The 24,396-nt window shown below is 42.3% G+C and overlaps 1 protein-coding gene and 1 long non-coding RNA gene across 3 annotated transcripts in view; one reads left to right on the forward strand and one right to left on the reverse strand.

Moving 5' to 3' along the window:
• The window catches only part of LOC114015899 (uncharacterized), a 28,222-nt gene extending 5,619 nt beyond the window's left edge, over positions 1–22,603 (forward strand). Inside the window, exons 2-3 of the long non-coding RNA XR_003560079.2 lie at positions 5,811–5,905; positions 22,279–22,603. This is a non-coding gene — a long non-coding RNA (uncharacterized LOC114015899). The remainder of the gene's footprint in view (positions 1–5,810; positions 5,906–22,278) is intronic.
• Positions 1–24,396, reverse strand: part of FRMD4A (FERM domain containing 4A) — a 386,250-nt gene that overhangs the window by 352,920 nt on the left and 8,934 nt on the right. The window lies entirely within an intron of this gene.

Raw genomic sequence — 24,396 nt, forward strand, 5'->3', positions numbered from 1 at the left:
ATAAATAATATTGACTCTTCATATTGACAGGAGCTAACAAGAGACTTGAAAAAGCACCAACTAGCAGTGCCTAGTTCAAGAGAAATTACATATTGAACTTTATTGGACATGTTCTAGATGGTAAGGAGATAAAGACAACTTGCATGATATCCATCAGACCCCTCCCACACTCCCACATATAAATGGCAGTTATTTTGCTTCCTTTTTAGTTAGAAATACGACTTCAAAGTCATTTCACCTTAAAAAGGTACATAAAATGGCTGACCCATGCTTCAAAGCTACCTGTTTGCCTGTGCTGCCTATAAGGGGAGGCCGGAGCAGCTAGTTTAGGTGGAGACAGCGAAGACCGGACTGAATGGAAAGGCTGAGGCTTCTCCGAGAACGTCTCAACACACAGGGGCTCTGGCGCAGTATGAGTGACACCTTGCTAAGTCAGCAGTTTAGGTGAAGGCATTATAATTTTAAAATAAACTTCCCACGATATTTCTTTTGTTAACAAGTGGCACTTTGATTTGTGAGAGTTCACAGACCATCTGCTGCTCTGCAAAAAACGGAGATGAAGGTACTGAACTGCGCTCAGGCTTGCTAAGGTGATGCCACGGGACTACACCCTACAGTCCTTACCTGGTGGGGAAAGGGGACATGCTTTTCCAGCTGAGCCTGATGGTGACCTGGAGGCTCATATCTGAGTGAGAAGAGCAAAAGGAGAGAAGAGAGGGAAAAGATGCAATACCTGAGAGTGAGATGGAGGAGGGTTGTCTGCAAGTGCTATTGCATATCCCCCAGCTGAGGTCATACCTGAGAAAGAATTTTTCATATCTTATGGAGACAATGAAAAGGGATATTTCACTGCTTTAATTTTTTTTTAAAAAAAGATCTACTTAAAGGCAACAAATGCAACCAAAACTGCCCTTTCTTGAACAAGGAAGAAAAATAGGTTTTGATTTTTACAGCTTTACTATTAACTGCTTTGATATAAAAGCACTGATCAATAAGAACATCATAAGGAACGGGATCTTTCATACTGGTGCTCATCGTAAAAGATGACATAAACTGATTCAGCTTACTTTTGTCGATATCTATCTTACATCTGCACCCAGGCTGAAATTCAGACATCCTGTGGTTTTAACTTTTCAGGATACATGAAGCTGGGATTCTCCTGCTTGTTTAGGGCAGACCTTAGGCCACTGAAACAGGGACATTTTGCATTTCAAAGCTTTCTGTGAATTTTTTTTTTTTGGCTGCCTTTTAAATGGATCACAAGAAACAAATAATTACCATATTTCTAACTATTATTCCTTCCCAACACTTCCTCCCTCTCAAGCCCATGTTTACACTACACCTTCTTCAGGGTATGCCTTACTTGTTAGAACAAATTTAATTAGCAAATGTCAATAAGTATACATGTGCTTACTGCAACAATGCATAATCATTGTGATTTCCTTGGACAATTGATGTGCTTGATATAAGAAGAACAAAAAGTTTTATGCTCTCACATTTGAAGATTTGGGAAATCAGTCCATTAAAAATGTATACATTCCAGGATATATGAAGATCTACTTTCTAGCAAAACTGCAGTTTTATGAAATGTGTCTGCTTCAGTCTTTATATACTTTTGTTGTCAAGATCTTGTGCAATTCTAAACTCAAATTAGCAGAGCACTTGATTTCTGTGGCTGTGCTGAGATCAGACCAACCACAAGCAGGTTTGGAAGGATCTGGATGTGGGAGAAGCAGTTGTTACGTTTTCTCCCCCCACCTTATGAAGCAATAGAAATTTGTCATGCAGAGCAAAAGAGCAGAGATGACATAAGATTTAGAAAGGAAGAAAGAAAAGGAGAAAGTCAGAGCAGAGCTTTGAGCAGAAGAGGGAAAAAGTTATATGGTTTTGTAGCTAAATGGTGGGAACTGTACTGGGGGGTTCAAGCTAAAAGGTGCACGCAAAAGTAACCCCTTGTGCCACCAGAGCATCCCACCGAAACTGCCCAAGTGTGCAGAGGAAGGAAGGAGGGGAAGCCAGAGAGGAAAGATTTTTTCTCTACATCTAGACTGTCCTGTGCCTCTGTCTGTTGAGTAGAAAAGAGAGCTGGTTGCAGAGTCCTGCAGAAGCAATGGTACATTGCATTGGTACTTGCATGAACAATTGTAGCATGCTCTGGAGGAATTAATTTGCAACCCAGATTAGCACACAGAGCAAGACAACTATATCTCAATGCCACCTTTTCTGAACAAATGCTGACAGAGTATTTCTGCCCCCAAAAAGAAGATTCCAACATGACAAACAAGTGAGAGTTGAGGCACTCTGTCAGGTATTCAAAGCTCTTTTCATCCATGTGGCACCTGTCAGAGCCTTGGAGTAGATGGAGCAGGGTCATAGGCCACCAGACAGGTCTGTCTCTGGAGATGGACCAAAGCAAGCAGAGCCCCGGAGTGGTGAATTGTGCATTTGTGATGCTCCAGTAACAAAACACCAGCAAATGCCTTGTCCCCAGAGCAGGCTCTCAGTGTCCTGAGTCTGGGGAGGAACAAAGCAAAGACTGAGAGTGTGAATGAAAGCTTCATTTCAACCGAAACTCTTTGATATCAAATATCACAGGCTGGGGTGGGTGGGGGGTGGGGGGTGGATAGGAAAGGAAATGGGAGGGAGGGCAGGTAGAAGAAAGCAGGGGAACGGGTGAAGTCTTGAAGTGAATTTTACAGCTGAAAAACATCTTTAAAGTGCTTCTCTGATCTGCCATTTATTAGGTAGCACGTGGCAGGATGATGGAGTCTGCTCCTGCTGTTTTAACCTACACCAACTGCCCAAGGGACACACCTCATGTCAAAGGTTACCCGTAAACACCAAATTCCCCTTTGAGAGAAACCAGTGGGTTGCAGAATATCAGCAGTACAGATCCAGTCCAGACCCTCTCAGAGAGGCCCTGATCAACCTCCCACAGGATATATCTCATGGTCTCTTTGACCATGGCCTGAGTATTTCATCCTCGCTTTACAAGAATATATGGCAGCAGCAGCATGGCCCTTCATTGAGCTAATAAACTTTAGCAACATTTTGTGCATTGCACAGATCCAAATAAATACTTTCTCCAGCAAAACCAGATTGATTTGGCACTAAAACTGCAGCGCACTACCCTTGGGACAACAGCCTGCAACTGTGGCCCTTTTACCCCTTTATCCTCATCCTGGCTTGACTGCAGCTGAGATGACCAAAAGTGCCTGCATGTTGTCCTGTGATTTGTGGAGTTCTTCAACTGAAAAACATTAAAAAAACCCCCAAATATCTCCTCTTTACTGACGGGTGGAGACAGGAGACAAAACTCTGGTCATTTTATGTACAGAAAGAGATAAAAACAAAATCAGGACTCTCCCAAGGAATGTTACTGTTAATACTGTTAATCTCTCCCATAGGTCACAGTCAAGCCTGGACTGTGAGTTCTTTGTTTAATTTTCGTGTCTACTACTAGTATCTCAGGCAAGCTTGTGCATGCTCAGTGTGGAAAAACAGGTAAGTAGAGGAGAAAACTTTCAAATATATAAAATGTTTCAAAAGAACAGCATTTGAGAGGTTGGCAGAAAATTTTTTTTTATGTTTTCCAAAACGAAAGTTGTATTTTCATATATTTTCTGGATAAAAATTATTAATTTGTCTATTCAAATATTGATAACTTTGGTATTTCCTGCAATCTCAGTTCCTGATAAACAAAAGTGGATTTTTTTTCTCCTCTAATGAAAACCAAGGCTTTGGCTGTAGTTGACAAAGGACTCTTTCAAGTGTGAAGTTCTTGTTGAGAAATCAGGTATATTTCATAACTAACAAGGTCAAAAGCCTTGTCAGGTGTGTATCAGGAGAGTTTCATAAGATTCAAAGGAGTTATGCTTCTGTATGGTAGCTAAGGACGTGAATTAAATTTTTGAAGTGGGGAAAAAATTACACTTTGAAAGTACAGCAAGGTATACTTGAGCTGTCTGTAAATTAAGACACCTTCTCACAACTCACAAATAGAACAAATCTTTTAACAAGTGTTAAAAATTAATAGGGAGAGGAGAGAAAATCAAAGCTAAGGTAGATGCTTCAGAAAACTGTCAAAGCATCAACAGAAGTATTTTTTCACCTTTAAGTTCATAAGAAGAGACCAGAAAAAGGATTTCCCCTTTGGTGGAATGAAACAGGTTTCTATCAAATAGAATAGAGTTTGAAATGAAATGGCTATAAGGAAAGAAGTCTCTTAATTCTCCTACTGGGGGAAACTTGCTTGATCTGAAATCAGAAGTTGTGAACTGGTCATTCACTTTCTCACCCAAATGTCTCCAAATGCCTTCATAGGACACTTGAAATCCTTTAGACCAAGATGCACACATTTACATGCAGAACATGAACTTACAGCTGCAGAATTGTCCCACCAGGATCAAATTAGTTTGGAAAGAAGTTATTCAAGCTGCAGGTCCCACCTTCCAGGCACCTCAAGGCAGATTTTCGCTATATTTATTCCAGAATCAACTTTCTGCCACAGACTGGTCCTGTGCTTGCTGTTGCTCACCTGGATTCATTTGGCTCCCAATGCTGCTGGGCAATGGTTGCCATGAGCCATCCACTAACACCCCATCACTGCTGCTGGATAAAGTTCCCTTCCTGCCACCTTCAAAGAAAAGGATCTCCAGAGTGGGTCAGGTCAGCAGTCCTTAGAGATAAGGACCCACCATGACCATGAACTACTTTCAACAGCATAACTCAGGCTTCAGAAATACAGTGAGGAAGATGGAGGAATTAGTCATCCCTTCAGCGCTAACCTCCAACAACCCTCCGAAATCTAAGGATGTACAAAAAAACTCTTGCTGATGTTGCAGCTACGTGTCACCTACCACCAAACCTTTGTGATGACTGTGGAGGCTTTAGAGATTATATCTGGGCCAGACAGGAATTAACACAGAGTTCAAAGACTTTCACAGCCCTATAGATGTTCAAATGTTAGGTATTGGTCTATGGTACACATCTGGGCTCACGCTATAGTTGGAGAGAAGCAGATGTCCCCAGTGGGAGGTTTGTCCCATTTTTAGACATACATCGATAGTAGAGGACCATTCTCCTTCTCTTGCACTCCCCTCCCATAAAGTCCTCCATCAAACTGGAGTCTTAACTACTGAGAGTCTAACACTGGAAGGGAGGAATCTCACCCCACACAAATTGCTTGCCCAAGGTCACATAAGCAGCTCATTGCAAAGATGGTTCCTAAATTTGAGTTTAGCTCAGACACTTCTTAGTCACTGTTCCCTGGCAACAAGATAGGACACAGCCTCAGAGCTTGCATTTAGCCTCACAGCCTTTGCATGCAGGGCTAGCAGAGAGACCCATGCATTCTGTGACAAGCCTTGCAGTATGCAGACAAGCCAGCGAAAGATGAGGGCAGGTCACAGGACATAGCTATAATTGCTTTAAGGGGTTGGGGCAGGGGAGGAAGGGGCGGGGGGTGGGGGTGGGGGGGGTATATCCCGAGGAGAAAAGAAAAAGGAAAAAGAAACAAAATTGGTTTATCTGAAACTTTCACAGCTCAATACAACAACTAGTTTCTATTTTGGCTTATCCTGCCAACAAGTATCATTTTGATTTATATGAGCAGAATGAAGACAATTAAGCTTCCAAAAAGCCAGTATTTGGTAAAAATAGCCATGGCCTTATTTAGCAACATACAGTATTTGTAAAGAAATATTTTAGCTTCCGTCTTCCAGTTAAAGGGTGGGTGCTGCTTGGTTTTTTTGTTTGGTTGGTTTTTTGTTTTTTTGATGGTTTTTTGTTTTTTTTTTTTTTTTCTGCAGGAGTTATGTACTTTTCTCTACTTTGAGACCACCAGAGAAAAGAAAACGGCAGGGAGCGAAGAATTGTCCAACATCTTTAAAGATGTGCTAAAAAGGTAAGAGTTACTGTCTCTGTCCAAGCAAGTACTGGTAATATACTGTACAGCCGCTGTGTTTTGGACAGCTTGACACAGCCTAGCTCCACTGAACCACTTCTGATTTACACCAGCACTAAAAAGAGGAGGGGGAGAAAGAAGTCAGACATTGTAAATCTTCTCACTGAGTGACATTCTGAAGGGCTCGTACATCACTTTGAAACTAAGGTCTAGACTCACAATACAGATGACCTGAAGAATAGCTTATATGCCCCAAAGCCTCTTCTCTTTTCCTCAGATATCACTTGCTTTAGTAGAAGATATTAACTCTTCCTACAAAGCCTGTCTCAATGGACTCGCAAAGACATTTAGAAGCCAAAGTTCCATTGACTGTAAGGCTAACACCTCCAGGATATTTACTTAATACAACCCACTAATATTAGAGGGACAACATTTTCATGAGCTCTACAGCAATCCAACAGCCTGGTTTTCTTTGAGCGTCAAGGGAATAAGGTCTCTAAATCATTTGTGAAAGCATCAGCCTTTATAGTTCATTATTTATATTGCAGAAAAGAAGCAAGAGTTGCGAGTCCATGATCTGGCCATGCAGAGACACAGCTGTGAGTTTTAGAAGAGATGTTCATTGTCACAGGCTCAGTGGCCTTGCCAGGGTCTCTGAACAAGGAACAAGACAAACCGGTGTTTTACTTAGTGCAGTGTGTCCCAATTTCCCACTGCACTGCAGGCAGAGCAATAGAACAGGTGTAATTCATGCCTGTCCTAGCACTTGCATTTTTTATACAATGATACCCAATTCTTTGCCCATTTGCCATACACACCTTCCCTGCAGCTTAGCAGTTCATAAAAATCAGAAAATGAAAGCAACACCTCAGCAACGTGGCTTCCCCAGATCTCCATTTCCCAGCTTGGATCCAACATGCTTCAGACACTTGGGTAAGTCTCACTGGGCTGCAGTAAGGATGCTGAGCACCGTCCCATTCAGCAGCACTGTGTAAGACCTCAGTTTTGAATATATTTTTGGGCAGAATTAAAAGTCTCCTTTAGGCTGAGACTTTGGCATCCAGACAGGTCGTATGGATACCATTATGGGAAAAGAGAAACATGCAGGACCTCTTTCAACAGAACACAAGGACTACTGTGCTGAGTGCTGTATGTGCATTTTTAATGAGTTAATGGAGAAAGAGCTTCCAGTCTGGTAATCTTATCAATGACAGGATCTATGTCACCTAAGATTACACATCTACAGCATAGGTCTAAGCTTCTGACCAAATTGTCTGAGACAATTTGAAGTCTACTCAATGGGAGTTTAGGGTGCAACTCACCTAGCCAAACCTAGGCTGCATCGACAAGAGTCTGTATTTGAACAGCTCTATTTCTATTATACAGGCATCCCAGGCTCATTAGATTTATACTCTATAGGCACTGAAAAATTTCAGATGCATCTCAACCAAGTGCTTCAAACAACTAAAGTCTCATTCATTGTGTACAGAAAAGGAATAAACTTATCCAGATTGAATGACCCAGTATAAGATTGAGGTGAGGAAAGCGTTAAGTCCTCAACTACAATAGACCTCAACTACATAAGCACATATGGCTTTAAACTCAGAAAAATCCACCAGCTCAGAAGCACCAGTATGATCAGCAGACAGTGTGCCAATATATGCCCACACAAGCACAGAAACCTGTGAGGTTAGAACGAGACTGGAAGTATGCATTATCTCCTACTCAGACATGAGGCTGACACGTTATACTTGACCAGGTGCCATATTCAAGTTCAGAAGCTTTAGCAGTGATGATAAAATTACGGATCTGCTGGTGACAACTTCACTGTTTTTTAAAACTGCAATTACCCTACTGAAATATTAAAGATAATAGTTACAGCTCCAACACAACATACGATTATATGGTGATTCAGAGGCTGAAAGCATAACTAATTATAGACTGAATTTTGCAGCAAATACATCGGTAGGGCTTAAGACAATATTTAAAGGCGTGTGTGGGCAGTTACAAACTACTTCCAGAAACCTGAACAAAGGCTTTTGCAAAGGATTATAAAACTAAGTCTTTGAAGAGCAGAAGTAGCAATGTTAGCCATGTCCTTTCCTCTAACCATATTACTACACTGTCACTTACTTAGCAATGGATTAAAGTGCTTTGTACTGGAATCCTATTAGTAGCTAACACCAACGCAATACAGATTCCGTGTCTTGGAGGTACAATGTTGTGGCTATGTCCTACTTGTGGCATTGGCAGAGATGGTAGGAAAAAATGATTAAAAAAGTACAACGACATTAGAACGTTTCAGCACAATTTTTAAAGCGTGTGTCTGTTGCTACCATTTTCCTCCCACAGATTTTCTTGTTACTAACAGCATCTGTTTTCAAAGCTAATAAACACGCAGCTATCAACGTGTTAATGCCAGGAAAGAGGGCAGTGAGGGTCACTTGTACTTGTTCACAGAGGCTGGGATGTGTTGTTGGGTACAATCTCCTTCCATCCTCCTCAGGAAAGAGCTGGCATTCAGCTGCCCTGCTCAGTGGGGAACTAAGCTGTAGAAACATCACTCTAACCATTGCTTTTCCCCTTAGCTATAAACTGCATCCTTTGTCCCTGCAGTCTCCACCCCATTCACTCCTATACGTAGTAGTATGAGAAAGTATCAGGAAAGTATTCTCCAAGACTAAGTTGTGGCACGCCTGCCCTATGTGGATGCACAGAACCAGGATGCAATCTTGCCCCGAGTTACTACAGGGATTCAGAGACGTTCACCAATACTCATCTGTCAGAATGGGTCTAGTATCTTGCCCTGGACCACAGGATGCAGACTTGAGCCTCAGCCCAGACAGAAGGGCAAGGCTGACACAGAAATTGCACCTGTAGAACCATCAATGCCTAGACAAATGCAAATTAGAGCCAGCAAACTCACACCTTAGACAATGTCCTCAGCACCTATGGTTTATGGTTAAGAGCGAGCCTGAAGTTTCTCAGTTCTCCTTTCACCACACAATAACCCTCTGAACACAGCCCAGGTGCCCCCCCCACAGGAGCATAGGTCCATTTTAGCTGCCTTTTGGGATTTTGCCCTGCCACCAGCTGCTACTCCAGAGGTCTGGAGGTATCCTTCTGGTCCTGGGTCGCATCCAGCAGACACAAGTGGATGGAAACCTTGGATATCTTAAGGCATGTGAAGTGGATCTGGATGCCTATGGCTAAGTCGCTGAATCACACCCATTACACATTAATGAATACCTTAAGTGGGGATTCAGTTGTACCTAAAGCAGATGCTTCTTCAGACCATCTCTCAGCTCCACTGGCTAGGTCTCCACTAATGGCAATAACATAAACCTGTACTGCATGTATAGGCATCCTGACGGAGCAGCTGAATCTGTGAGTTGCCTCTTAGGGGACATGGATCCCATCCTCAGTGACTTTAAATGATCTCTGACAAGCGATTTTTCAATTTTCTTCAGATTTTAATATTCTGCAGATGCAGGGTTTTTTTGAGGTTAGTTTAACATGCAGTCATTTATTTTTCCCCAGCTGTTTACACTGTCTTTAAACAACATTAAATTTAGTGCAAATCAGAGGAGTGTCCAAGTTGCCAAAGAATTTTTTTGCCTACAAAAACAAAGTGTTCAAATCAATCCATACATTATAGTTCCTGCACCTCAAGTGCATCTTTAGTAGGCTGGCAGCTACCCTCACTTGTGCACATCCAGGGCCACTGGCATGTTGACTTACAAATCTGAATGAGGTCCTTCTGCCAAGACAATGTGAGAAGGAACACAGTGTGAAGTCCTAAGCATCTTAGCATGTCAAGCCAATTGCTCCCAAATGGGGTAAACCTTTTACTCTGTTACAGAAAAGCTGTAATTTGCCACAACAGCAGCAACTTTCCTATGAACAATGGAGCATCTTGCTGACTGTCACTAGCTAAGGTTGCCTGTGAATATCACCTCCTTTGGGAGTTATGTATGAGGGTCTTGCTTAAAACCACTGAAGAAATGCTGTTCTGCATTCCTTGTTTACATTTCTGGTGTTATTTCTCTATTTCATATTTGTCAAGGTAGATTTAAAAATAAAAACTCCCAAGAACCAAGTCAATCCTGATAGTATTTTCTATCTGCAGACACCCAGATAACTATTTAATTTTATCTGGAAAAACAGTCTATATAGTACCTTTCTCAGCAGCATTGTCTAAGAGTCAAAGCAAACAATATTTTATAACTTGGCTGTCTGCCACAGCAAGTTTCCTGGTCCAGTTTACATTTATTAATATTAATTGTTGCTGGGTTTTAGCCTCTTCACAGCAAAATATAGTATTATGAAGAGATTGAAAGTGTTATAAAAGACAAAGGCAACATTATGAAGAGCAAAATGGCTTTAAATTTCCAAACAAAATTCTATATGGTACACAGCAGAAAACTGATGTAGTTGCATTTCTCAAATAATAGCATCAGTACTTATAGTCCCAACTGTCATAATTTTATTTCAGCTGTAGCATATTGTTTGTAGAGACTCCAAAGAAGAATATGTGGGGATAAACCTTTCCTCTGTTTGCCTGATAATATAAACTTCAAATAGTTTGGCAAATAGGACCTAGCTGACTCATCAAGATCTGCTCATCAGTCTTCTTATTGGGCTTCAAGATCAGATATTTCTCTCTGCTTTTTAAAATGCACATTTATTTCAGTGATGTTTCTTCTTTTTTTAATTATCCATTGGGCCATCATCTTTTTATACATATACCCATGCATCAGGCTAGCCAGGTTCCTTGTAAACCAGAGATACGCTGAAGCCTGAAAGCGTATTTTAGACAGATAATGTAAGTATGGAATTATTGGTTAAAAAGTCTACTGCCTAAACTACTCATAAGGTCAAACTGCATTGCTATACTGGTGTTGAGCCTTGTACTCCAGGAATAAGTGTTTAGAACTGAGAGAGTGCTCCAAGTGATGCAGTTTGCTTCTTCTATGGCATCACACCTCTACAAAAGTATGTAAGAAGATGTCAGGGACTGCACCCAGAGTTCACCAAGGACAGATGCCCCTCCTTTAGCTTTAACCCAGTCCCTTATATTCCGTTTATGGTAAATAAAAGGAAAATGGATACTTCAAAGTCACAGTCTGTCCAGTTTCAAACATCTAATTTCTCCAAAACAGGTCAGTGTCCCAGACATACCCATTTTCCTTCTTTGGCTTTCACTGGAGAGCAGATGATCAGACCAGCTGAATTCAACCCTGTGCACGATTTCCTTACTCAGGGTCAAGTGATGTTCATAGCCCAGACTCTGAACCAGCCAAGCAATTTCATTCACTCTTGTAGACCAACGAGGCCACTGATGATCAGATTTTTCTAAAGTATTAGGCTGCTATTTAAGCCCAGAACAAAAAGGAATTCTTACTTATCTTTCACCAGTACTCGGCATCTTCACACTCAGCAGAAAAACAGAAAATGGCTGCTGGAATATTTGATGAAAGCCTGTCTGAAAATGCAGTTCAACAAAAAAAAAATCACTTTCATTTTTTCTTGTATCAGGTTATAAGGGCCTTTTTCTATGTTAGGGGCTTGGCATCTTGTCTTTCACCTTCAAACAGTCTCTGATTGCGAGGATGGGCAGCAAAGGTAGTTCACATCAGAAGTTTATAGGTGGACAACCTGCTGCTAGTATGAGCATTTTAGGAGGTGTAAAATGCTTGTGCTGATCTTGTAACATGAATAAATAATAAAGAACTCTGACAACTGCATAGTAAAATTAAGGGCAGAAGTTCACAGCTAAATGTGCATGTTTGTTGTTCAAGTTACAATTCTGTTTAAAAATTAAAGACTAGCTCATTAGTTGGTAATTCACATTTTATTTCCCCCTAATTTATGAGTCCTGAGGTGTTTAGACAGGGCTTAACATGACCCAAAAAAATGCTATATGCAACATCCTTTCATTTGCTTTTGGTGTGGTACATGAAATAGTCTATTTTAGAAAGCTTTTTCTTTGTGAATCAACATCATTAGCAATCAAAGACACAGCTATAAGCATTGAATGTGAATGTTTGAACTTCTGTAATTTGCATGTCATCAGTAAGCAGGCTGGCAGAGTTTGGTCATAAAGTTTACTTTGAAAGTTCCCATTGCTGTTATATCTTGAGTCATGGTAGCAATGGTGAGATTGTCTATTTCAGCTAACTAAATGGTTTTAGGGAGCTAGGAGTCATATCTAGCATGGCCAACAGCAGCCTAGGGCTTGCCCATTGTGGCATGAACCTCTGCTCACACCAGTCTCCCTTGGTGAGGAGGCAGAGTTTGAATCCACTCCAGCAAGATCCCCCTTTTTCGGTGTATGTTCATCTTTGTGCATAGGTCAGCTACCTGTTATGTTTCTCCTCTCTCTCATCATTGGATTAGTGGACTGCAAAAATACCTCACACACTGGAGATGCATAAAGTGGTCCTGCAAAAAGGGCACTGAGCCCATTTACAAAACCAGAAGAGACCGAGAAGTGAAGGAGACTGCCCACAGGCATACAGAAAATGTATGCCAGTGCTTGAAAACAAGTCCTCAAAATTCAAGTCTAGTATCCAGAGGCTTAGAAACCAAGGAATAAGAACAGGCAGCTGCCATTGAATTATTGGTAGATTGCCTCAGGGAAGCAACAGTGAAATACCTCTTACAATACAGGCAGAGCCAGGGAGGCAAAAAAAATCGAACGCCAAGTCAAACAAAACTAGTTACCTTGGCTAGTCAGGTTTTCTGCCTCTAAACTGCATGACCATGATGGCTATTTTCATCATCTCAGTGAGTCACGATAATCAACAGAGTAACACAAACCAAACTGACAACCGGGGAATATAACTCTGATCCCTTTAATTAAAAATAATCAATAATGCTGTGTGAAAGGCTTCAGCAGGTAGGAAGGGCTGATAACTCAGGGGGCACAATGGAAAAGGCCAAGTGCACGAAATGCAGAGCAGCCTTCCCCTCCTCTCCCACGGCTGCCGGCAGGCAGAGCAGGGACTCGGCTGTGGCTCACAGGCAAGTGCAATAACTCTGCCGAATATTGCAATCTATAGTTCACTGACCCCAAATGATTGCTGCACTCCTCTCATGCGTTCAGTAATTTTCTGTCCTGATTCAGCAGGATTTAAACGGGCAACCCAAAAGAAACACAACCCTTTAGCCCTCCTAAGAAAAGCGAGTAAGAAGGCAAAATCGCAGCCCCCTGCTTCCCCTCGTATTTTTTTAAAGCCATGTTGGGGACTTAGTTTTAAAACCTCTTTCAGATCTAGCCACAAGAGCAGCCACCTCACTGATTCACTGTGAAATGGCCTCATCATTAGAGAGGTAGTTTGAGACAACATCCAAACCCAACCTGCTAGCAGACCACTTCAGCGCACACTCATGTCCCAACTCAGAAAGGTGCCAAGGGACAGGCTGAGCCCAAGATCACTCTGCTGCTCCCACCCCTTGCAGAAGCCCTAATCCCTTCAGGGGTCAAACAATAAGTATGATATTAAGCCAAAGATATTTTTTCAAAGAGAGTAAACCCACAAAAGAGCTCAAGAGCACCAGGAATTTGCACAGGCAGAATTTTGCTGGTGAAGCATGCAAAGTTGAAAATACTATTTTTCCATTATTTTCATTTCAGGAAGAAAAGTGGGTGGGTTTTAGGGGACAGGCTTCCCCCAAAGAATCCCCAAACCATTTGTTTGTTTGTTTGTTTGTTGGGGGTTAGTTTTGTTTTGTTGGTGTTTTATTTTCATTTAAAATTGCCAATGTTGCTTAAAAACATGACATTGTGGTCAATACGTGATCTGAAGACATGCCTGCCCCCAGCCATGGCAGTACCACGTCCCCTTCTCAAGAGAGACTTGGGAAGCTGTGACAACCCATCCTCATGCAAGAAGGTCTGAATATATTTGCTGCAATATTTGGACCCATGACCACACTTCACCCTGCTATTCAGATCCCTTCGGGCTCACAAAGACATCTTTCCTGGCCATTGCTCAGGCACTGGTGGCTCTTTGGTCCCCATAACCATCCCTTGCCACCATCAAGCAGGGCAGCAGAGAAGAGCCAGGCTTCCTGGTGGAGCTTGGACTTGTGCAGTCCTGTGTGTAAGCTACACCGAAATGCAAGAAACTCCTTGGTGCCTGGATGCAGGGGACTTATCAGCTGCTGCTTTGTCTTGTCTTGCTTTCAGCTGGGATAGAGTGAATTTTCTTCCAACTGGCTGGTGCGGTGCTGTGTTTTGGATTTAGGATGAGAACAATGATAACACACTGATGTTTTATGTTGTTGCTGAGCAGTGCTTACTTACACTAACTCAAGGACTTGTCAGCTTCTGAAGCCCTGCCAGAGATAAGGCTGGAGGGGCACAAGAGGCTGGGAGGGGACACAGCCAGGACAGCTGACCCAAACTGGCCAAAGGGATATTCCATATCATATGACGTCATGCCCAGTATATAAACTGGGGGGAAAAGTGGCTGGGGGTTGCTGCTCAGTAACAGGCTGGGCATCAGTCAGTTGGTAGTGAGCAATTTTTTTTTATTTGCATCACTTATTTTTCTTGGGGTTTATTTCTCTCTTGTTATTTTCCTTTTCATTACAATTTAGTATTTTTATTTATTTTATTTTATTTTTGTTATTAAACTGTATCTCAACCCATGAGTTTTTCTTACTTTTACCCTTCCGATTCTCTCCCCCATCCCACTGGGGGTAGGGAGCAAGCGAGTAGCTGTGTGGGGCTGAGCTGCTGGCTGGGGCTAACGCACGACAGTCCTCTAGGCTTGCTGGTCTTCCCGTCTGTTCCAGTATGATCCCATAGGTACCAGTCAGCTGGCAGGCTACAAACACCACCATCCTCAAGCCAGCCCCCTAGCTTAGCCCAAGGCCAGAAAGCGACAGTGAACAGACTCTTAATTGTTCAAATATTCACTGCATGAAGCAATTTTTTATATGAATATTTCATAGAAGCGATTTTAAAGTAAATTTCTACTCTCCACTGAATCTGCTCTATCCAGAAGATGCTACTTGTGTTGGCCACTGGAAATTATGAAAATAAAACTGGTCTTCCCAACAGAAGGTGGATGGTTTATTTGCAGTTTAATATTATCTCCTGGTTTTACTGCAGGCAGCAGCATTCTCTGTTGTTAACACTCCAGTCCAGATGAGTTTTAATTCTGTTCAGCTACACAAACATATGCACATGTTCCTCCAGCAGTCAGCAACAAAAGCAAAACACACTCGACTTCTATAAGCATCAAACACAGCCCACATACTGGAGGTACATACAAATGTTTGGCACAGTACAAAATTTATAGCAACCCTTTTAGTGCAAGATGTGTTACAGCAAAATCTTGATTTGACAAAGTGCTTGACATTCTCAAGCAGCCGCTACTGTTAACAGGATTCATAAGTCACATTCCTTTAGCATATGTAACTTTAAAGGGGACCACTCACTTTATATTTAAATCTTACTATAAATTTCTCCAGACGAAAACTTAGAAAGGATGCAGTCATCCTGGCCAGCCAAGGGAGACAAATGTCCAATTTACAATGATCTAGAAGATTAGGACTCAAGGATGAAAAGGAAATATTAAATTTTTTCACCACATTTGCAAAGCTGCTGTTAAAATAAGCTTCTGCCTCCAATGAAAATCTGGGTGTCATGCTAATGCAAACACAATAGCAGGGAGGTAGCCTATAGATGTATGACTGTGAGCAAGCGAATAAGTTTTAGATGATCCCAGCTATCATTGGGATGTGGGAAGGAACAAGGCAGTGAATTCCTAACAGGAGGCTGACTCCTGGTTTTAAGGGGAAAAGGAAGTCAATCCTTTTACCTCTGCCAGGGGTGCCCCATCGTGTGCTAAAAAAAACCAGACAGACCTTCAAAACATGACATTTCTGTTTTCTTAGAAGGTTGCATGAGTAGTGCTATTGCATTATTCCCTATTGGGAATGATAACACCACCTCAACTGTTACAGTGGAAGCCACTGAGGTTACAGTTCCCCAGCTGACACCCTGGAGTTAAATTTTATCTGCTGCGAAGCAAAGGAAAATCAATTCACTCAGACTGTCAAGGAGAAGTACAAAGAGAAGGAGGGGAGCATCCCCACAGCCAGCTACTGCATCTCAGCTGGGATGCAGGTACCTAGCATGGCCTGATCCCTTCAACAGCACAGGTCGCTCCACAGGATGCCATCCCATATTCCCTGCAAGCTTAATTTTCAGCTGCAGTTATCTTGACTTCTGTCCTGTGAAGGCTTTTTTCCCCACAGCTAGAAAAGATTATTTTTAGAAAGACAGAGAGCTCCTAGGACAAGAAAGCCATCAATTTCTGCTTCCCAGCAAAGCCCCTCACACTTCTAAGGGAAATTTCTGATGGAAACATTCCCCAAAGCTGGGCAACATAATATTTATGTGTAGAACCAAATTTATATTTTTTTTCAGTAGTGGCCTATATCATGAGACAATTTGCATTAGGTTTTAGATGAGAATTTTAACAAAACCCAGCATAACCCAAAGAGCAATTTGAAGATGTAATGTTACCTCTCTTGTACTCCCTAATTAGTACTCAGTACAGCTTACTTGCTGCTTAGCAAGACATCTTCAGACAATTTGATTCTGGCAATAGCATAATGCTTTTTCTAATCACAGCAGACACACACACCCCCTCCCCACCCCCCACACCCCCCACACCCCTCGATGTTGTGCTCTGGAAGCCCTCAGTGTGGTTTCTCATGCTGTGATGTTTTTGTAAATGCTGCAGCTCATAGTTGCCACGTACAGCACTACACGATAAAAATTAAGACACTTTATGTGAAGCTTTGAACACTTCTCTGAGGGGAAGCTGCTACCTTATTTAGACTGGCAGAACCAGAAATGAATCTAATAAAGCTGTAGTGGAAGAGACATGCAGGAGAGAAAACTTGTTTCTTCCCACTGGGAGGAACTTCCAGCCCACCATCTGGAGGAACGAGGGACTAGTCCCCTAGGATTGCTCAAATATTTTTGGAGATCCAAAGCAAATCACAAGCTGTAGTTTGCTAACGAACAAACTGAGCAGTGCTGCAGAGGGCCAGAACAACTTTAACGGCTCCTGATGAATGTACATTGTCACCTGCAGGTGATGCCTTCAGAGGAATGAGGTGTCACCAGAGCTGCTATGAGGTAGCTGCGATCTGAATTGCTAGCAGGTGCCATTAGCCATCCTAGCACCCCCAAGCACATTGCTTTGTTTTCCATGGAGGTTTTGCCTCTGAAGAGGGAAATCTCCATTATTGGCCCTCCTAAGCCTGCAGAAACATGAGCTCTCATGAGGGATCCATATTTAAGCATTTGAGAACACACTGCCCTCTCCTGCCAGGACCACAAGGAAAGGAAGGATCCAGAAGGCAAAGCTTTTTGCTGAACTTGTCCTTAGGGGCAAGAAGGCAGAAGTGTTTGAGAGGTGAGGAAGAGTAATTCAAATTCTTCTGAAAGTTGGTTTGCCCATAAAAAAAGCAAGGTCAAGGGACCTGCACAGGAGATTCAGTTCTTGGAAATAGAATGGCAGGATGGACATCACCATGAGCCTATCTTCTGGCCAACAAGATAGCAACTGTGTCTCTACCAGCTAACAAGAAGGAAACACAAGGTTTCCTAGTCCTTGTGGGGTTCTGGAGAATGCATATACCAGGTTACAGTCAGCTTGGGAGCCCTCTCTATTGGGTAACCCAAAAGAAGACCTATTTTGAGTGGGACCTTGAGCAACAAGACAACTTCAAGCATATCAAACAGAAAACAGCTTGTGCGGTAGCTCTCAGACCTGTCTGGACAGGACCAGCTGTGCAAAATGTGCTTGACACTTCAGCTGGGGAGTGTGATCATCTGGAGCCTCTGGCAAAAACATCGGGAGAAACCCGAGACTGACCATTTGGAGCCAGGGGTGTAGAGGATCAGAAGCCCACTGCACCTCAACTGAAAAAGAGATACTAGCAGCACATGAGGGGGTCTGAGCCACTTCAGAAGCTGTTGGCACAGAAGCATATCTCCTCTTGGCACCATGATTGCCCATGCTACACTGGATGTTCAAAGGAAACATCCCCTCTACACATCACACAACCAACACTACATGGAGTGAGTGGGTAACATTGACCACACAGAAAATCCAGCTGGGGAAACCCAGCTGCCCAGGAATCCTGGAAGAGATCACAGACTGGCCAGAAGGCAGGAATTCTGGAACATTGCCTGAGGAGGTGGTCCATGCCCAAGAGGCACCACCATATAATGAGTTATGAGAAGATGAAAGGTGTTATGCTTTGCTTACTATAGGTCCTGTCATGTGGTAAGAAACCATCGCCAGTGGAGAGCTGCTGTGTGGAGTCCCACATGACAAGCTGTTGAGGCTACTGAAGGAGAATGTGCATCAAGTCAATTTGCAGAAGTGAAAGCCATCTAACTAGCTCTAGAGACTGCTGAACAAGAAAAGTGGCCAGTACTTTATCTCTATTCTGACTCCTGGGTGGTGGCTAATGCCCTATGGGGGTGGCTACAGCAGTGGAAGAAGACCAGTTGGCAGCATAGGGGTAAACCCATCTGGGCTGCTGCATTGGGGCAGGACATTGCTGCCTGGGTAGAAAACATGACTCTAAAGGTACATAATGTAGATGCTCACGTGTCCAAAAGCTGCACCACTGAAGATCAAAACAATGAACAGGTAGACAAGTCTGCCAAAATTGAAGTACCTCAGGTGGACCTGGACTGGGAGCGTAAGGGTGAGCTGTTTGTAGCTCAATGGGCCCATGAAACATTGGGACATCCAGGGAGAGATGCAACATACAGATGGGCTCGTGATCAAGGGGTGGACCTGACCATGGAGGCCATCACACAGGTCACTCATAGATGTGAAACATGCTGCAATCAAGCAAGCCACATGAAAAAAATCTCCCTGAAATAGAAGGTGGTGGCTGGCTTTTTTATATGGCAAGGCCTGGCAAAATGACAGTGTGGGACCACTGCCATGAACATGCCAGGGCAAGTGCTACATACTCACCATGGTGGAAGCAACTACAGGTTGGCGAGAAACATACCCTTGTAAACCATGTCACTGCCGAAACACCATCTTAGGCCTTGAAAGTAAAATTTTGTGAAAGGCAAAAACTAGTACCCCAGAAATAATTGAATTGGGCAGTGGGACTCATTTCTGAAATAACCTCATAAACTCCTGGTCAAAGAAACACGGCATTGAGCGGGTGTAACACGTCCCCTGTCACCCACAGGCCTCTGGAAAGATTGAGAGTTGTAATGGACTGTTAAAGGCTGTGTTGACAGTGTTGGACAAAGGGGCATGGAAGCACTGGGATACAACTTTAGCAGAAGCCACTTGGCTGGTTAACACCAGAGGATCTGCTAACTGTCCTCATCATGCCCAAACAAAACCCCTGCAAACTGTGGGGGGACACAAGGTCCACGCACTGCACATAGGGAAGTGTCTGGGGGAGGTGGTGGGGACTGCTCCTCCCATGGGAAAAGGCAAAGCCATTCCTGGGATTGTCTTTGCTGAAGGACCTGGGTGTGCTATTCAAGTCATTTTTAGGAACTGCAAAGGTGATAAGTATCAAATGAAGACTATTTTTCACCTTTTTATTTGAATGAAAGTTTATATGTCATTGGAGTTCTATTTTTAAGCATGTGAATTAAACAGCAATAGAAAACTCATTTTGTTGACACTTTGTGTTAACACTTCAGACAGTCAGTAACATTCAAGGCCATTTTCTCTATAGCTGATTTATTTATCTGTAGTACAGTGCAATTGAGAGAATAAGCCATGTTTCAGCCAAGGGAGTAGCAGCGAGACAGTGATGGTGCTGAGTCAGCAGATGTGTGTCACAGGGAAATGCTCAGCCTGCTCCTCGCAAGACCTGGGATCCCAGCTTTATGCTGCCCCCATATCTGTGTGAGTTTCCAGCTCCCTTTAATCACAGTCCAGTCCCCTCTGCCTATCCTTCTCTATCAAGCTGTCTCCTAATTTCTTGTGTGCTTCCCAACACGCTCCAGGCTCAGCTCGAGCACTGCACTACATGTGCTGTGAGACTGCAACTGTCCCTTTCATGCATCACCTTCTCCGTAAGCATAAACCAAACTTGAAGATGAATCTTTCTGCAACAAGCATAGCCAAAAGCTTGTTACATGAATCAGAGAAAGACAGTGAAAATAAGAAAAATAAAATGCAATAAAATATAATGCAATAAAATAAAATCCACAAGCACACATAAGCAACAGTGTGAAATTTCTTCAGATCTTGTCATCTCTCCACGTTAGAGCCCAACTAGACCTCAACAAGAAGTTACATGGGTCAAATTAACCATACGTTGTGCTGTAGCTGGATTTCTGTGTGCATTTATTACAGAGCACCTAGCATGGCTGTGACTAAATGTCTTGCAGAGAAAAGCAATTCCTCTCCCTGCTTCAAAGTTTAACAGCATCAACATAGTCAGATTTACAGTTTCTCCTGCATTGTCCCTCTGTTTGTCTTTAACTTGGTGAGTTTCTTCAGACAGCAATAGAGATCTGAAAGAAAACCTGAGCAGAAGCAGGCTGATCTGCAGTGCACTGCACCCCAGTTCCTCCGGTTTGACCCCATCTCCCCTTTCCCAGACACTCCCCAGCATCTCCTGTGTTTTCCTTCTGCAGCATCCTTAGCCCCTCACTTGGTTCTTTGCTTATGCTGCCACCTGAGTTCCATGCTGTAACTATCAGCCATGATGCCCTTTACATATGATTAAGCTATTACCGTTAGCTACACTGAAATATGACAGCAAGTGTTCAGCCTTGGTTAGACCCAGGGGTTCCTTTTCCATTGTGCTGGATGCCATGTACAGGCAACGGCTTGCAGAAAGGGAACAGGCTGCAACAAAATGGAACTTGGTTTCTCTGAGTGCCCAGAGAGCTGACTTTTCCTGCGAGCCAGGTGCTGGCTTAAGAAATGATGACCCAAAATGTCACTTGCAGCAAAGCCAGGTTCAGATTCTGTATCGCCAATTTTTCTTTCCTTCAAAGCCAAATGCAAAGCCCTGGACAATCACTGCTGCCTCATAGTGACTTTAACTAATATGCTAAAAAGCCACTGCTGCCAAAAAGAGGGGCAGTAATATAACATAGAGCCACTAACCCCTGCCATTGAAGTTACTGATCATATTTGCTTTTATTTCTGCATGAGCAGATTTAGGTCTAGAATATTCTCAGAAGGAGAATCTTAGAAGCTAGTCACAGGGTAAAATTAACACCTGCTGATTGACCACGATTTTAGTGATTGCATTTCCTGAAAGTAATGACACTGGGAGGAACAAAAAAAAACAAACCAACAACAAAAAACCAAAACAAAACAAAAAAGTAGCACATCTCTGTTTTCCCATCTGTTCAGAATTTACTGCTGTGGTTTCTGCCTCCGTTTTTTGTTTAAATAGTCTTTGCCCTAGAGAAAATTGTTCCTTTGATGTTGCTGTTGACCTTTGGGTTTCACTCTACATAAATTTTTTCCCCTGAAGAAGGTTCCCATCTCTGAAAAAAAAGGAGAAAAAATTAAATCCACCTCTTTTCCTTTAATCCTAGCTACATCCTACATTTAAATCAGTGCACAAAGGTAATCAGATTTGGGATCAGCATTTTCCATTTTCCCAACAAGCTTTCCTATATTAAACCAGGATTCTACAGGAATAAGCCACTCATTTTGAAAACTTGTTTCATACTTCCTCACTGTATTCCTGTAGGGTTTTGCCTTAGCTAACCATAAATTACCTTTTAATGACTCCATTATTTTGAGTATCAGGGATGGGGGTGATACTTCTGGTAGGGAACATGTGAGGAGGAAAGTTCTCACATGGGTATTTAGGATCATACCGTATAAACAATTCCAGCATTCAGTGTCTGCAGAAAATCAAGTGGCAAATCAGCAGTGAATATCAATTATGCATCTGCTGCATCACAGAGGCAGATGGCACTTTAATTGTACATCCGAAATATTACGGACAATTTTCCCCACCCCAGCCTCATTGAAATAGTGGCTTTAGCACCTAAAAATATCAAGGCAGGGTATGTGTGCAATGACTCATCTAAGCGTTCATTTCAGTTTGAAAATAAGTATCCTACCAGTAAACAAATAATAATCTCCATGATTCGTATCTCATATGCAGCAACCGTGTTATCTTGATCTAGGTAAAAACTTTTATTGCTGAAAAGCAATAAGGCGACTGTGCTGGTCACACCACTCAGCTCAAAGTGTGAAATTGTCAAAGAGTTTGAAGATCAATGAGCCAAATTCTTTTGATTGCATCTGTAGAAATTGGAAATGTCATGGAGATAAGTAGAATAATATGGATTTACACTTTCCTCCCAGCTTGATCCTAAAAGAAGAAAGATCAAATCCTCCTCCCTCAGACAAGAATGATTTTCTGCAAGGGGGGAAGTTTTATGGAACTTAAAGGGACTCAGCTACAGCTACTGACCGCAGAGAAATCAATTGACACCAGCCCACATACGACAGAATGACTCTGGCTACCCAGAGACAGTTGTGTTAATGCACAAATACCAGAAGTGTTGTGAATGCTTGCTTAATTAAAGATTATTAAAAATTAAAGTTGACTTCTCTCTTGTTCAGAGATTCTATTCAATACTATTCTGTTTGTATAGGCTTTAGCATTTAAGCCACCCCTGCTTTATTATACAAGGATTTGCTCCTGACTCCCATTAAGTACAAAACTGCTGGGTTTTTCATTTATCCGTGTGGCCCTACAGTTTTAAAATGTCCAGTAACTCTGACATAGGTTTACGTTTCATCATGCAAAATGTGTTTGGGACTAGCCACAACAGACACATTTTATTTGCAATGTGAGCACAGCTGCATCTTCCTGGGAGAGATGTAAAAAGTTAATGACTGAAATCTGTATTTGGAAGTGGTATCTCAGGTAAATCACTAAACAGAGACAAGCCAAGCAGGATCCATGTCCAAGACACCAGGAGCCTCTGGACTTTGCAGCTAAGGTTTAATTCCTGTTGGTGAATCAAAGCTGTTGGGGAAATTTCACATGGGTGATTCTTTATTTAGCTCTTCAAATGTAAATGATGCATCCAAAAATGAGAAACTCCCTAAAATGACCTAAGCACAACCTAATCAAAGAAGTCTATTAGTAAAACTTTGATGAAAAAATGGGTCAGAATATTCCCACAATACAAAAACATTTGTGTTGGAACCAATGTGAACAGCATGTTTAGTTTTTTCCTTCTTGCAAGGCAGTAGACAGCAGAGCCTGCATCTGATATTAGATACAGAGGAGGAAGAGAATTCAAGAGGAGCAATCCATCAGTAGAGGACTCTCAACGAATAAGCCTTTGCTTATATGCTGCAGAAGCACAGTGACAAAATGAGCTTCCCTACCGATCAAAAGCACAGCACAGATCTCTTCATATAGAATTATTTAACTCCTGATTCCAAAGCAAAATATCAAAGTGGCGAAAAACCACACTGCTAGTAACTTCAGCAAGTTACAAAACTTCCCCATCATTTTTCTTGTCATCACTGTATCTTCTGCCATCTGTAATTTTGTCTATTTAGAGCTGAAGTGCTTCCTCACAATCTCATTAAAGTCAGAATATTGATTTGAGGACTTTAGTCCACATGATTTGAGGACTTTAGTCCACGTGAAATATTCACCCTATTTTAAACACATGACTAGAGAAAACAGCATTCAACATAAAACTGTATGTAATACAGTAAATAAATGCTATTATTAATATCTTGCTAAATGAAGGTATTTTTTTAAAAGAAGTTTTTCATGGTTTCATTAGTACTTTCTTTAACTAGGAAATAATGAATTCTTAACCACACCAGTCTGCCAGGGGAGGAAATGCAATTAATAGTTCTCAGAACTGTCCTTTTTTAATTCTAGCTTGCAGTAGAAATATCACCCTGCTGCTCTGGGGACTCTGGCCTACAGAGCAGCTTGAGGGACAGCACAAAAGGAAATATCCCTATAGCTCCTGCTTGATCTGGAAGTTAGAAGCCCCCCCCGGAGGTAGCTGGATAACTAGAGCAAAGGCTGGTTTTCATGGGAAGGATGATTTCGGACCATCATCAAAACCTTGGAAACTCAGTCCGAGCCTGAGGTAGCAGGACACAAACACCACTTGTCCAGCACGTAGCAACAACCACCCCATCTGCCCACAGCCCCCTAACCAGTGTCCATGCCTTGCTGCAAAACAAGCCAACGTGAGGGATCAGTCGGGGGTTTGCTCAGTCGCCCAACCTCCTGGGATTGCCAATAAGAACACAACCCGCTGCCAGCCCTTTGGGAAGGACAGCTCTTTTTTTGCCAGGTAAAGGTTGATCATCATCCTCTCAAACGCTCCAATTAATTGGTCTCTGTTTTTAAGAAAGTGCGCAAACTCTAATCCCCTGAAAATCAATATAAATGCAGAGTAATTGAGAACAGCCTTTACTCCCAGATCTCTGAGATGA

The sequence above is a fragment of the Falco cherrug genome, chromosome 5 (genome assembly GCF_023634085.1).
Source record: "Falco cherrug isolate bFalChe1 chromosome 5, bFalChe1.pri, whole genome shotgun sequence".
Lineage (NCBI taxonomy): Eukaryota > Metazoa > Chordata > Aves > Falconiformes > Falconidae > Falco > Falco cherrug.